Here is a 16,408-nt window from a genome sequence, read left to right as displayed (position 1 = left end):
CAGCACCATAGCTGCGTCCCCAAAATGCTGCTGTTCATTATGCGGAGAGGCATGCTAGTTATTTATATGTTGAATTAGCCATTTCAAATTAGGCCTAATATTGAATAGATGAGATCACTTATACACACTGCATATACTGATTACGGCATCATCAATTATCATTATCAGCCATTTCGTATCTAACGTTGGGTTAAGGTCAGGTGACTAGTTAGTAATTGAGCGATTGGGTTTTCATCTGGTGGAGGCTACACACATGCTCCAGTGCTGATATCACGCGTGACACTCGTCCGCTGAGATCACAGTTCTCTGGCACTGCGAAAGCACTACACAGTGCAAGTGAATAAACAAAAGTATTTGTTCGTGACTGAGAGCCCATTGAGACAGCATGTTTCATTTGCAAGAGGGGTCTGAGAAGACTGGAGGATAAAGGGCAATGTACTGAATTGTGCAAAAAGCAATGTAAAATAGGCCATTTGGCACTTTGGAATTTAAACAAATCTCATGGTTTTCTTTTTATCTTACCAATCAAGGCCCACAGTATCTCTATTTTCAGAAGCGACCTGGCCACAAATGATAGCTCAACGAAATAGCTCATCATTTGCGGTCAAATACTCCAATTGCACGTTGATTCTAAATGTGGAGGGAAAAAGCGGAGGACCCGGAGAAAAATCCACGCGACCACGGGGAGAACATGCAAATTCCAAATGTACAGGCATCAGCGTCGGGATTGAACTCACAGCCTCCCGTATACCAGGTGAGGTATTTAACATCTCGCCACCAAGGCGCCCCGTGAGGTTAAATACCCCAGGTAGATTCACAGGTCAAAAAGTGGCTTTCGTAGCATTTCTCATCTTCATTGAGAGCCCTTAACCAGCGGTGTAAACTCCACATTTTCGCGCTGCAGGTCAATCTTGCACGCCGGAAAGCCACCACAGAATTGACACAAAGTGGTAGTTGTTTTACTGAGCCCAGAGACAGGATGGGAAGAGTGGGTCTCCAAGTGACATTCACAACCTTATTTTTGCGATTCCAGCCATCCGGTGGGATTCCAGGCAGATTAAAGACCAAAAACTATGGGAAAATGCATAAGCAATTTTTATATGAATAATCATTATCCATCAGAGCTCCCTTGTGTTTAGAGAATGTGTTGATTTAAGGTAATTTAATATTTAATTTAGGTAAATATAGACGGACTTAATCTAATCGTGGCGCTGTCATATCGTTGAGACAAAGTGTCAGATTATTGTTAGGTTGAATTATGAGGTGTGACTCAACAGACCAAGAAGGAATTCGTACCTCTGTGAAATACCTTCGCTGGTGCCTTCCAGTGTTATTGCTATTTTGCTGGAGGGTTTACAGCTGAGCATATCCCGTGCGATATCGTGCTCGCCGGCTAACGATGGCCATGTACGCAAGTGCTGGTGCTAATATTAGAATGCACCACCGTTTAAAATTGCTTCCCTTTATGCAATTTCAGTTTTCGAACTGCTCAGAATTGCAATGCGCTCACTTTCTGCGAATTCTCCGATTTGCCTTGACTCGATAAATATAAGCCCCACGTTTCGGGATCCAATGAACCAATCACCCACCAATTGTGAAAATATATTGCATTGCAATAACATTTGAATTTATATAGCATCTAAATATGTTAGTATTTCAGGACACTGTTGAGCTAGTGTTTGGGATTTTACATATAACATTGAGAACAGTGAAATAGGCTGTATTATGTACACAGCGCTGCACATTGGTTACATGAAATAGTGTTCATGTGTATGAGCCAGGTCTAAAAGGAACATTAGGTATTTTAAACGGTCTTCAAAATACTCGTTAAAAATGGTATTGGCCAATAATGCTGATGCAAGACCCAATTGAACAAGCATCTGGAGACTTCGTTTGCAATTCATGGACAAATAAATAACTATTGCGATTTACAGTTTTATTGCACCTAGGAGTAAATAAGAACACGATTTGTATTCATTAATTGTTTAAATGCAACAACAATCTCAAAGTGACTTACAAATACACAAAATAAAATGTAGGGCAAGCCACAGAGGGGAGGAAAAAAGAGAGTAAAAAAGATAATAAAAAAAACTAAAAAAGTCCGTGGCAGAGGGATACGACTCGCGCAAGGGAGGGCACAAACGGTGACCAGCGCATGCACTGCCGGGCAACAAAAAGCCACCTGAGAGTCCCAGCAACCCTCAGAAGCGCCCTGGGAAGTCTAAAAAGCACGAGACATTAAGTAATATTTAAAACATACTTTTTTTTTAAATACGCTTTCATGAAATGTACTAGTAATGGGCAGGACTCCGCGTCTCCAGGAAGTGGCCCCCGAAGCTTACCATAACGTAAGGGACCGTGGTCGTTTACAGCCAACGTCAGTTGAGCGTGGACAATTAGACCCAAGCCGAAACATAACATTAAAAATAATGTTTAAAAATATATTTTTTTCTGATAGAATTTAGTATTGTCATCTGTATGACGTAAGTATACCAAGTTTGCAGTCGATACCACATTGGGAAGTGGGTTAAAATTGAGTTACGAAATTTGAGGATACAACAACGACAACAACAACAACGACAACAGACAGAGTGAGTTAATAAAAAGCGTGTAATAATAAAAAAACACCATCGCCATCAGCACCTAGCGCTGCCAACCACAGGCCAACCATCCCCAGCCACCCACCGTTACAAAATAACAATCCAACCCACCACAACCACCCAACCACAATCACCCACCATAACCAACAACAACCGACTCTGCCACACGAAACATGTATGTTGGACTTATTTCACACTGTACATAGCCAACCATGCTAATAATCGCAGGGGAAGGACAACAAACTAAACACATAAGACAGTTCTAAAGAAATGCGTTGTCATTCTAGACAACAGTGGCGGCTCCTGCAAAATCTCTCAGGGAGGGCAAATGTCTGGATGATTGATAAGGATAAGGTCCACCCATGCAATGGATAAATTAACAGCTTAAGCATGTAAAGGCAACTTCACTTCTTTATTATTAATGAAAAATAAAGTGACTCTTACAATACATCTTGTTTGTTTCTATACTCACTATTAAAACAACCCACTCAAGTTTCTTTTATTAAAGATTCCACTAGGTGGCGACAAATTATATTGTTGGATGAAACGTGCTTACGTATGATGACGTAAGCACGTATGATGACGTAAACACGTTAGGGCGAGCCCTCCCGGAAGCCATAGAGAATGCATTGCAGCGCCCCCGTTCGAAAAAAAACATCTTTGAATGTAAGTCTATGGGACCACTCGGGGCGATTCTCAGCTGGAGGGAAATCGCCCAAAAAGAGGCGGTACTCCACAGAACGTAGCATGACGCTGATTGGACTATATCCAAAGGCACAGTGACGGCTAGCGTGACTCTGTGGTTGAATGACATTGGTGGTGCGTCGCCCAATCGCCCTAATGAAGAAACCGCCCCTGCTAGACAATGATTTAAAAGTGTATAGCTCCAGTGGCTTCCTAATATCGGAAGGAAGAGCGTTCCAGACGGCCGCAGAAGCGGGTCTGAAAGCGCGCGATGCGGTGACCGTCTTTGTTCGATGGCCAGATAAAAGCCGCTGCGAGGATGACCGGAGTTTGCGTAATGGTTGAAGCTCCTTGACGAGAGCATTGCCGGTAAGAGAGTCCTGGCAGAGTTTCGCGGCATGACGATACCGTGGCAAGTACCACGAGGGTCCCCGTGCTGCTGTGGTCGCCAGGCCCAGAGAATTCTCTCCACACCACGATGCTACGAAGGCTCACACATTTGCTCTTAGAGCCTTGAGAGGAGTACATAATGCCTTGAATGGGGACGTAACAAAGTATAACCAAGTGTATCGATGATTGTACCCTTCAGGTTCGATGCCTTATTGGTGAACGTTTATGACCATTTCATAGATTGGCGGCTGACTTTCGACAAAGTTGAGTCCATCGTTTGAATCACACGAGGGGATCTCTTCCCCCACAGACACCGGCGTGTGTCACTGCACCTCAGTCCACACAACAGATTGAACCTGGATGGAGGTGACGTCGTGACAAGTACGCCTGCGTGATCCGGGTAGAACGGGGGATCTGAAGGGGTCGGCTCATGAACAGCAAATTATTATGTGCCTAGGCTTCGAACTGGAATATGAATCTCACAGTGGAGGTATAAGATCAAACCGCTGGATGGACCAGCAGCAGTCTGTGACAACGGAGGGACTACAACATGCTGATGTTGGCTTGTAAACTATTGTGCACCTTTGATTATGTAATTTATTATTTTGAGCAAGTTCCCTTTCTATCTGCATTCAAGCCACCATGGATATGGGCCAGTGTGCAGTATACAGCATCACATTTGGCCATGCGTGTGTGTGTGTGGTACAGACATTGTGTACGTTAGAAAACAAGAATTAAGATACAGCGGTATTACTGAGGTGCCTGCACAAGCCAAGGTGCCTGCATGATGCCACAATGAGAATAAGAAGTTGTGCAACGCACTTTGGGAATGATGCGTTTACAGGCTGGATTGACAGATATCTATTCCAAGTCATCAACTTGAGATTTACACGATTCCCCTTTACTTTCTCTCTCTCTCTCTGTGCGCTTCCTGGAACTCTCACTCATTGCAGAGTGTCACTCCTCCGGATCCTGTTGTTAGCCTCGGGGCAGGCACTGTTTATTTTTCGGTGGCATCCTTCACGAGCCTCCTCCACAAAAGGTCGATCTTGACATCTCACTGGTTACCAGTAGCCACGCGGACGTGGATTCTCAGACGCACGTAAACAGACGCGCGTAATAAATGCAGATGCGGAGAGACGCGTATAAACACAGACACGTAATAAATGTGAGAAAAAGTAAACCTCCGGTGATCCTGGCCATCGGCGAAAACCCACGAGTGACTTTGACCTACGAGTGTTTGGCGTGGGGGGCACCGTCTGTGTGCGTGCGGGCTCTGGAAGTGCATGAAAGCAGACAGGCGTCTTATCCTACACAGCGTCTGACGCTGAAGTTGACGCATTCTGGCACCAGCCCCTGACTGGTGGCCAGCCACACAAACCTGTCTCCTGACGGCCAGCCTCACCGTTGTTACATGGTCAGCGTAGCGTGCAGGCGTCCGATGCTCTGCGGTCCATTTCGCTTAGCGTTAACACGTGAGGCCCGCGCGTAAGGCTTCTGCACAATAAGAAGGGCATTATCAGCGGATGCTGAACAAATGGCATCCTGGAAATGTAAACGCTGTCCTGCTTCCTGTGAAAGGAAAAAAGAATAACATTTGGTCAGCACAGATTATTTTGTTTGTTTAAACGTGAGTTGTGCACACTACTAACGTATAGTTTCACCGTCCAATCTAATATTAATGGTTGCAACAAAGTGACCGCTTATTTATTTTTAGATCAAAATTCAACAAAATGTCCATAGTTTTCGCAATTTCCCTACAAGCTTCACTAATGAAATCACGTGGTATTTTTGTAAGTACTATACTAAGGCAGGCAGCGTTCTTACATTTGTATCTATTTTTTTTATTTGTTCAACCCCTGAATGCAATGGGCATCACAAGATAATGTTCAGGAGCGGATGACGGGAGGTGAAAAGAGATGGAGTTGATTTGCCAAGAAAAAGTGGGAGAGAAACGGGGGAGGGGGGAGGGGGGTTGAGGGGTCAATGGCATGGCACGCTTTAGTACTAAGTTCACAAGGCCTGAGACTGGAGTCTGGCCTACATAGTATGGAGCAGGAGGTGTGTGGCGGGTCAGTGTGGGTGGCGGGCTGAAAAGATCTGGAATATAAATGGGGCCCTAAATAATGCACTTGAAGTATCTAGAGCCACAGAGCAAGCCTCTGTCATTCTGTTACACCGATAAATATAAATTGTCCGTGGGTTCGTGGTGAAGCTTTCCCACAATCATGCGTCGGTGTGATGCTTCTCATAGCCTGATATCCAGTTCTTATGCTGAACGAATGGGACATTTTAAGTGTCTTTGCTGAAATATGTGTAATCTTATCTCAGCTTAATTTTATTTAATTAATGTAACCGGTTAAAAGCCCATTAATAAGTGAACACTTTTTTTGCTACCAAAGAAGAGTTCAAACCATTTTTGCATGGAGAAAGATATACAGTATACATACATCATGCGTCGTGCGTTTTCAAGATTCAGATTTTGATTCTGATAACAGCACACGAGGGCCGAGGTGACAGGCTGTCCTGAGAATTATTTGCGATAGTTTTCGGGAGTGCGTTGCGTCTCGCGGGCCAAATAGCCACCTGCGCCGGTGTTACAGCGTGGCGCGGAATGATTATTCGATGACTTTAAAATCCTTTCCATTATCTGTATTTCTTAATAAGGTTCCCTACATTGGCTCACAAAAGCACGATTGTCTTTAGTTTTTTTCAGTCAAAATTGTACGTCTTTAATTCAATCGGATGCCTCCATAAACGCTGAGAATCATTGGTTTATGTTTTTTTCCGTACATATACAACAGGAAATTGTCGTGCATTGCAGCAACTGCATTGGAGTCCACTCAGTCCCTGGTGTTCTCAAAGACCTCGGAGTCGTCAGGTGGCATGAGATCTACAACTCTTGGACGTTGTTTAGCCCCGATAAGGTGCAACACCTTTCATTTTTTGCCTTGCTGAAGCTGAAACGGGGGGGCGTGTAACTTCACCGTCCGCCCTCCTCCGCTCCCAGCATGGGTGAACGATGTCACGGGTTTTGCAGTTTTTGTTCAGTTTCATTTATTAGGAATAGCCCTGTGAGCCATGCGGCTCTTGACTCGGATGCAACCGCAACAAACAAAAACGTGAACAAAGAACATCTTAAAGTGACTACACGCAACAGAAAAATCCAGGAGAAAACAGCAAAGTCTTCCAGAAAAAAACGCCGCATATCGACGCTGTGTGCAAAAAATCCCAGTGGGATGCAAGTCGAACAATAACGGGTAACTCATTTACAGCGCACACGCTTTGCCGAGGCCGACGTGAGCAGTCTCGTTTTGACTGCGGGACCGCCTGAAGGCTGAAAGTCTCTAAATATCCCCAAAAACATCCCCTTAAATCAACAGCCCTCGTTTCCTAAACCATTACAGAGTTTGTTCTGGACGCGTAAAAAAAAATAAAAAGGTCGTCTCCATCACTGATCAAAACAAAGTAAAGTCTAACTCAGAGACTCCTATCTAACGTTTCACCATAATCTCCGGTCACTCTGTAATCCAATTTTAAAACACTTCTTAATACATGCTACTTTCACGGGGTGGAGCGGGTGGCACAGGAGTGCTTGCACCGTGCACCTGAGCTACATTTGTTGGGGACCACGGCATTGAGTGATATTTAAATTGGTCAAGCTCTCCCGTTTCACCCACCCACGCCGACCCGCGTAAATGAAACACGGTGCTAAAAAAGTCACCACTCTTAATAACACGGGGAGACATTCATCCACACGAGGATTATCACACGACTGTATAGCACGAGTAATGAAACCGTGATAGGTAATTGTTGGAGTGCATTGCTACCCTATATACCGTACGGGACGATTGTAACACGCACAAAAGGACAGTAATAATGGCTATATGGTGTGTGGGATTTTGTGGGGGGGGGGGGGGATCGGTAACATAGTGGTGAGCGCACTGCGCTATGCATCCAGCGACCCGAGTACGATTCTCGCTCACGGCCAACACCAGTGACGATTATATCTGAACTGGTCCTAGGCCTCCCATAGGTTGACTCAACCTCAAACAAGTACCTGGTGCAACGTGTAAACATCGCAACTGGGGAGACAACGGTGGCCGGGCATGGTGTGGCACATTGCCGGCCTTAATAGGTGCTCGCTAACAGCACTTGCCCCAAGAAGTCTGTTTAGGTTAAACGGGGGATATTGGTCTTTGTGCATGCACGTGCAGTGTCTTTTCATCTACTTTATGTGTGTGCATGTTTACCTAAACTATATCCTGCCCATGAAATTTCACAATCCAGTCTCTTCGTCTTCGTCCCAAGCCAATAGACACATTCACATTACGTGGAGACCATGCGGATAGTGTAATGAAGCAATTTCAAAATGAAAATGAAAACGATGCAAACAATCAAAATGTGTCAAGTGAAGTGTCACAGTTACAGACAGATGATCAACAGAGGATGGACAACTTGCAATGCATTTTTTTTTTATATCAAAGCCGTACAAAGGACTGAGGGCTCAATTTGCAGATACGTCCAAAGATACATACGGAAGTCATGCTGAGCTAACACGAGGACTATATTGGAGTTCCAGATTGAAGTACACATCAATTAATCTTGCATTGTCAGCAGAGTTGGTGGAGCATATACGGGGAGCAAGGCAGGAACTCCAACCCCCCCACCTCACCCCAGCCAATAATATATTATTCATCATTTGCAGCCGCAACTATTCATTGCGAGGCATCCTGCAGGCGTCGGAGTCATGTGGCGTGCAGTGTCAGAGCTGTGGCCTGCAGGGCTACAAGGGCCTTGTGGGATACAGAGCGGCGAAGTCTGCAGGCCTTGTGCGAGGTTTCCACGGCCACTGGCGAGCGGGCTCAGTGGCCCAGGAACGACCCTGGTGCCGTTCTGGGATCAGCACCGTAGCATGGGTCTGCGTCCCATGCAACTCCTTGGGCTTCACCCCCCCTCCCCTCCTTACCCGCCATTCCCCCTCCTCTCCATTCCCTCCCCCCTCCCCTCCATTCCCTCCCCCTCCCCTCCATACCCGCCACCCCCTCCCTTCCATTCCCTCCCCCCTCCCCTCCATTCCCTCCCCCCTCCCGTCCATTTCCTCCCCCCCTCCATTCCCTCCCCCTCCCCTCCATCCCTCCCCCCTCCCCTCCATTCCCGCCACCCCCCTCCCCTCCATTCCCTCCCCCCTCCCTTCCATTCCCTCCCCCCTCCCCTCCCCTCCATTCCCTCCCCCCCCTTCATCCCCTCCCTCCTCCCCTGCATTCCCTCCCTCCTCCCCTCCATTCCCTCCCCCCTCCCCTCCATTCCCTCCCCCCTCCCCTCCATACCCGCCACCCCCTCCCCTCCATTCCCTCCCCCCTCCCCTCCATTCCCTCCCCCCTCCCCTCCATTCCCCCTCCCCTCCATTCCCCCTCCCCTCCATTCCCTCCAACCTCCATACCCGCCACCCCTTCCATTCCCTCCCCCTTCCCCTCCATACCCACCACTCCCTCCGCTGCCAAAGAGAACCAGTATAAATGTAGACATGGGTTTGGTTAGGCTCCACTAAGCTCGCGTCCGTTATTCTCGTAATTATTTGCAATATTTGTTTATTAATTACAAAAACAGCAACCCCCAAACATTTAGCAAAGGAAGATTTTACGTCGACTGCATACCCCGTTTCCATGTTGATCTCATGACATGGAGCATTGGTTCCAAGTGCAGTTTGGGGTAACAAAAAAAGCACGTGGCTCAGAATGGAAAACAAAGCTGCCCAGCCCACGCTGTGTCAACCTACCCGAGCCCGCTTGGATGTCACGTTGGCCTGATAAGGCCGCCGTGGGAGCCCGCGGTGAGCCAGTCGGTGAACTGAGCCACCTCTCTTCCGAGTTTGTCATGGAAACACGGCACTCAATGCGTTGCCCACAACCATCGAATCTCAGCCAAAGGTTTGGTGATCAGGGGTTGGTGCTGTAGGGCAAAAGCGCAGGGCTCCAAGTTCCTCAAGGGCCGCCTGATTCGTGAATAAATGTGGGTGCATCAAACATCAGCTAAAATTCTAATCCAAGTAAACTTACACAAGCTAATCAACATACAAAAACAAATTAATGTCATATCATACATCATGTCTGCATCTCTATTCTGTTATTCACTACATCTATATATATATAATTTGTCGAGATTTGTATCATATCGGTACACATATACTGTATATCTCTTCTGTCATCTCACTGGGAGTTTATACACATTGAAGGATGAGGGCCACACATTTGTTTTTGTCTTCTTAGGGCCCCAATAGGTCAGCACCACAACTGGGGGAGATGCTCATCTCGTCTAGGAGCTTGGAAGCAAGGTCGGAAGTTCACCAGAGATGGAGCCTCCAAGACGCATCCACCTGCAGGGAAAGGAGGGGCCTGTAGGATGCAGTACGGTGAGTAAGTTGCTAACCTTTCTGTGTTGAGTTACAGCGTTATCCGTCATTGGCACGGGTTATATATGGGCAGTCTGGTTTCCTCCCACACTCAAAATACCCCAAAACAGGAACGTTTAAAATATCTCAAAGAATAACTCCCCTGTGAACAGCATGAGACTCAAGTAAGGCTTTCCTGAGTGCAGAGCAATTATTATTTGTAGGGTTGACAAGTTAAAAATGTACTTTGTGAGTGTTTGTGTGCTTTATATATTTAGTCCAGGATATGTTTTGAATGTCTATTGTATACAAATAATTTCGCTTGGAAGGACCACCTTACAATCGTAAGGTTGCACGTTCCACTCAAGATAATTTGTGTAACCAGGTAAGAACTCAAGAGGCCAGGATAGTCTTATTTATAAGTGACCAGGGTGTCCTCGTCTGGAATCCACTCGTTCCATCATCACCCTGGAGTCGACAAAAATAAGTACCACGATGTGGAGCATCAACAATAGACGACCTCCGTTAGCCCCTGTCATAGGAATGTAGAATTTCCACAGCTGACTGTGGGTCAGCTGTTTGAAATGGTCGTTTGAGCAGGAAGACAGTTTGGCCTGAATTCACGTCGCCATTTTTAGCCATCAACGTGCCACCTTTTGCAGGACGATTGTCTCATTTCTTACAGAAATTGGAAACATGTAACAACATTCAAAGAAGAGTGGAGCAACTCTCACACGTACATCAAACATGTATGTGTGTGTCCGTGTGTTACCACATCGGTAGTGTCGCGGTTAGCACGCTGCGATACGAACCCGGCGACCCGAGTTCGACTCCCACTCACGGCCAAGACCAGTGACTATTATTTGAACCGGTCCTAGGCTTCCCGTAGGTCGACTCAGCCTCAAATGAGTAGCTGGTGCGGTGTATAAACATCGCCACTCGGAAGACAAAGGCGGCCTCGCGTGGTGCTGGCCACCCACCCCCTCGTTTGCTGTGCCGGCTTTCATAGGTGCTGCTCGCTAACAGCACTTGCCCCAACAGTCTGTTAAGGCTATACGGTGGTTATTTGTCTTTGTGAAAGAGAGACAGATGGAGTCTGGTTCGTCGGTTCCGTCCCGATGGTTTGGCGAGTGCGGTGACATCAGCACACATACATCCCCAATTCCTGTCGGAAACTCCCGTGGTTGTAACGCTTCGTTTGAGCAATGGGGCTCCACCAGTTCAATATTTGCGAATAGAACCAAAAACGGTGGCATAAATTATGCAGAATTACTTTTGCAGCAACTGTGGATAGTGTGAGAATTCCATGAAGTTGTCGGGGTGAAATTCCAAAAAGTCCACGTGAATCAGTCTGACGCGCTTGTCTGGCTTTACCACCTGAATGTGAAATTGTAGTTGATGCTCTGCATCGACATCAGCAGCCACACGAAGGAATAGGTTATTTGTTTTGTTTGTTTATGTATTGTTCAGCCAGGTGGCCCTGTAGCAGAGTCCTCAACTGACAATTCAAATGTTGCGAGTTTTAAATTCTGCTCACCAGTGTTAAATGCCCTTCATCCATCGGGCACTAATAGCAAAGCATAATACGATAATGGGTGTCAACATCAGGATCAGTATCTTTATTTAGACTGGAGGAGGAATCCGATGAGTTATGAAGCGGTCAATAAGAAAAAACGCTAGGAGTGCAAATTAAAGAAAAAGGTTAGCAAGCCACTAAATATAATATGTGAAGTATTGGAAAATGACGGCAGGAAACTCCTTGACGGGAACACACTTCTTTTATTAAATCTTGACTTGTAACGATACAACGCGTGGCCTCTCTTCTTCACAATGCGGTCACCATACAACGGTACAACTCGTGACCTCTTCTCTCCGCCCTACGCTTCTCTTGACTCTCGTAGATTCTGGGCTGCTGGCTCTCTGTGCCTCGTGTAGACTCCGCGCCTCGGCTACACTCTTCTCTCGTCTCGTGTAGACTCTGCGCCTCTGCTACACTCTTCACTCATCGCGTGTAGACCTTACGCCTCTGCTACACTCTTTACTCGTCTCGTGTAGACTTTACATCTCTCTCTGGCTACACCGTATGCATACTCGGCTCGTGTAGACCTTTCTCTCTCTCTGGCTACACCGTATGCATACTCGGCTCGTGTAGACCTTTCTCTCTCTCTGGCTACACACTATACATTACTCAGCTCGTGTAGACCATTCTCTCTCTCTGGCTACACACTATACATTACTCAGCTCGTGTAGACCGTTCTCTCTCTCTGGCTACACACTATACATTACTCAGCTCGTGTAAACCGTTCTCTCTCTCTGGCTACACACTTATACCTTACTCTCCTCTACTCTCCATTACTCTCCTCTCCGGGCTCTATCTCTGCACCTTCGTCTTCATTCTTAGATGGTTCCACTTCTGCCCTCTACTCCTCTGTGCATCATCTTATATATCTCTTCCTCCCGGGAGACGGAGCGGATGCGGACCTCAACGTCGGCACCGCTCCTCAGTTACCCAATCACCACGCGCTATCTCTACGATCCATTTCCGCCCAGCGCGTGTTTCCACTCCTCGACCAATCACACCGCGCTGCCACCCGATCACTCCCTCTCAGCGCGTCACCGGCACACAGCCAATCAGCAGCACTACCCCCACCCGCGCACTGACGCCTGCTCCTCCCCGTCAGCGCGCGTCACCACACACACACGTACATACGCGCTGGCACATGACGTACACACCCACCGCGTATCACCACTACATCACCCCCTCCCACATAGCTCGCAGCCGGCCCGGCTGCTAACAACAACCAACCGCTACGATAAGATGACAACCAACCAAAAAAAAACCCCGTAACCCCCCAGTGTGCCCCGTAACATAACAACAAGAACAACAACAACAAGAACAACTATGTACAAATTGACAACGAACACGAAAAGTCAACAACAACACAATACAAGCAAATTCCAGAAAACGAACGCGCCCCGCGCCCCTGCGACTACACGCAGTGACGAGGCGCACCAACAGCCCCGACTCCTCACGAGGCGGGTCGCGCAAAGTAGCACGACTTGGCGCGAGTCCGTCTGGCTGGTCCGTCGTATGGGGCGGGACATTGACGACCGTCCGACGGTTCCGGCTGCTCCAGACGGCGCGGAACGGGCCTGAAAGGGCCGGCCCCGCCGCGGAGATCCGGCCGCCGGTGGTCGGCAGCTGTCAGATCCGAGACACCTGGGAGCAGATCAGGCGAAAATACGCGTGGATCAGGCAGAGACATTTCCCCCTGTGGGTCGCCGGTCACGTCACACGCTCGGCCATGACGACACAAGGGGAGGCCATATGGAGGCGAGAACGGTTTCAGTCGGGAGGGGTGAACGTACCAACGGCGCTTTCCCCACTTTATCTGAACGCACTGGGGTCGTGCAACGCGCACGACCTCCACGGGTCCCCTCCACGGTCTCAACAATTTAGGCGACGTAGCCAAGGGTGCCTGAGGGCAATGCAGCCAGGCCCTGTCACCTGGTTTCCAATCGTGCCCGGACACCTTCCGTGCCCGCAACCGTTCATTAGCAATTTGGCGAGCCCGCGAATTAAGCCGTGCGGCCTCCCTCGCCTCTGTCAGCTTGTGAATATTAAACTTAATATGTTCTGCCAATTTAGAATTAGTTCGTGGAGCGGACAGGCCAAGTTGCGTTTCCATTGGCGGGTCAGCTTCCCGACCGTACATCAAATAGAATGGGGAAAACCCCGTAGCTGCATGGGGGGCCATTCTATACGCGGCAAGGACTCCCGGGACCTGCAGGTCCCAATCTACATGTGCCTCGCACACCTGCTGGCACAGCATGGAAGTCAAAGTTTTGTGGAGTCTCTCCACCATCCCGTCTGTCTGCGGGTGGTACGGGGAGGTACGCACCTTCTTGGTACCCAACAGATCGCACACCTCTTGCAACAATTTACTCGAAAAATTTTTACCTTGGTCGGTCAGCAGGCGTTCGGGAGCCCCCTTGTCCAGGACATAGCCCTGGACGAAGGCGTCCGTCACAGCCGCTGCCGACTGGTTAGCGAGAGGCCACGCCATAGGCCATCGGGTAAAGTATTCGACCCCCACTAACAAATATTTATTCCCTCTCGGCGTGACTGGGAAGGGCCCCAAAATATCGAGTGCAACGAGCTCGTTAGTACGCGAGACCTGAATAGATTGCAGCGGTGGATTAGCTGCCACGGGCGGTGGTTTACGCCTGGCGCACTCAACGCACCCCTTCAGAATATTTACCACATCACTTCCCATTCCCGGCCAGTAATAGTCACGCTGAAGCAGGGCAAGCGTCTTGTTAACTCCCAAGTGCAAGAGGCGTTCGTGTGCCGCCAAGACAACCCTCCCCCTTACAGCGGAAGGCACCACGAGTGCGTTCCGCCGGGACAAACTGTCCCATCTCAATAACATGCCCTGCTCAAGTACATAGGAGCCGGTACGCTCCTGGTCCCCCTCGGGACCCCCAACCTTGCGGCGCAATGCTAGCAGCGAGCTGTCCGCCATCTGGAGACGGCCCCATTCGCTGAGCGACAACGAGAGCAGCGAGTCCCGACCCTGAGAGGCAGTGGAATCATCCACGATCGGTGCGCCCGCTGTCGCAGCCAGTGCCCCCATCTCCCCCGCAAGCGTCGGTTTACAGCGCGCCGATCCCGACAAACACGCGCATTCATCACAAGGCAACAACCGCGACAAGCAATCGGCATTTGTGTGTCGCAACCCCTTACGGTACGTAGTCGTAAACTGATAGTCCTGGAGGACTTCCAACCAACGCGACAACTGGCCCAAAGGTTGGGCGACCCTCAATGAATACTGTAGCGCCGCGTGGTCCGTTCGGACCGTAAAGTGACGACCATAGAGATATGGCCTAAACTGCTGCACAAAAAAGACAATGGCAAGCAGCTCGCGACGGGTGACGCAGTAGCGCTGCTCCGCCGGAGACAACACCCTACTACCGTAGGCGACAACTCTTTCGACACCCCCAACGACTTGGGATAGCACCCCCCCAATGCCCGTGTTGCTAGCATCCGTGTCCAGCAAAAAGGGACTCGCAAAATCGGGATAACACAAGGGTGGGGCACCCACCAAGGCGTCCCGGAGGGAGCGAAACGCGGCCTCCTCCTCCGGTCCCCATTTGAACTTCACTCCCTTCGCCGTTAGAGCGTGCAAGGGTTTTGCAATAGTGGCGAAGTGCTCAACGAACCGCCGATAATAAGAAGCAAACCCGATGAAACTACGCACGTCGGAAACGGACGTAGGTGTCGGCCACGAACCGACACAATCCGTCTTCGCGGGATCGGTGGAGATCCCCGAAGAATCGACAATGTGACCCAAGTATCTAACCGACTTCCGAAGGAGGTGACATTTGGCCGGTTTAAATTTCAGCTTAGCCGATCGCATTCGCAAGAACACCCCTCTCAATCGCTGGAGGTGTTCTTCAAACGTTTTACTGAAAACAATGACATCGTCCATATAAATCAAGCATGTATCCCACTGCAAGCCCGACAAAACCAACTCCATAAGTCGCTGAAACGTCGCTGGAGAGGAGTGAAGTCCCATGGGTAACCGGTTAAACTGGAACAGCCCCCCTGGAGTCCGAAATGCTGTCTTAGGTTTCGACTCTTCGTCGAGCGGCAACTGCCAAAACCCCGATAACAAATCAAGAGTCGAAAAATATCGCGCACCAGACAATGCATCGAGGGACTCATCCATCCTGGGGAGCGGATACGCGTCAGCCACAGAGATCTTATTCAGGCGACGGAAATCAATGCAGAATCGCAGGGACCCGTCCTGCTTCTTAACCAGCACAATAGGCGCTCCCCACGGGCTAGAGGAGGGCGAAATAATATCGGCTTCTAGCATTTCGTTAACAGCCGACTGAACATGTTCCTTCTCCACGGGACTCAGTCGGAAGGGATTTAGCTTGACCGGCGCCGCATCGCCCGTTTCAATGTGGTGGTGCAACAAATCCGTGCACCCAATGTCATACTCATGTTTACTGAACACATCAGAGAATTCTATGAGCAACTCGCGCAGCGCACCCAACTGCGCCGCCGACAAATCGTCCGAGGCGGCGCATAGCGAATGGACCCACTCAAGGTCTTCCCTTGGCTCAACGTTCCGCTCGGGGCTCGAGCCCACCTGCGCAACCAACCCATCATCCACAGGGACCCGCGCCGCGTGAGCCAGCACGGTGCCCTGTGGAATGACAGCTGGCCGCGACCCCGCGTTCAAAACCATCACAAACGGATCCCTGTCAGCCCGCACCAAAGTGTGAGCCACCGATAAATCAAGACCCCCGACAGCCTTGTTAGAAGGACCCA

At 49.0% G+C, this 16,408-nt stretch overlaps 1 long non-coding RNA gene across 2 annotated transcripts in view; it reads left to right on the top strand.

The window, feature by feature from the left end:
- The window catches only part of LOC144730806 (uncharacterized), an 82,185-nt gene that overhangs the window by 33,494 nt on the left and 32,283 nt on the right, over positions 1 to 16,408 (top strand). For both annotated transcript variants that reach the window (XR_013587853.1, XR_013587854.1), the window contains exon 2: positions 9,944 to 10,086. This is a non-coding gene — a long non-coding RNA (uncharacterized LOC144730806). The remainder of the gene's footprint in view (positions 1 to 9,943; positions 10,087 to 16,408) is intronic.

The sequence above is a fragment of the Lampetra planeri genome, chromosome 2, assembly GCF_965212315.1.
Source record: "Lampetra planeri chromosome 2, kcLamPlan1.2.h2, whole genome shotgun sequence".
Lineage (NCBI taxonomy): Eukaryota > Metazoa > Chordata > Hyperoartia > Petromyzontiformes > Petromyzontidae > Lampetra > Lampetra planeri.
This window is presented reverse-complemented; position numbering and strand designations above follow the sequence as displayed.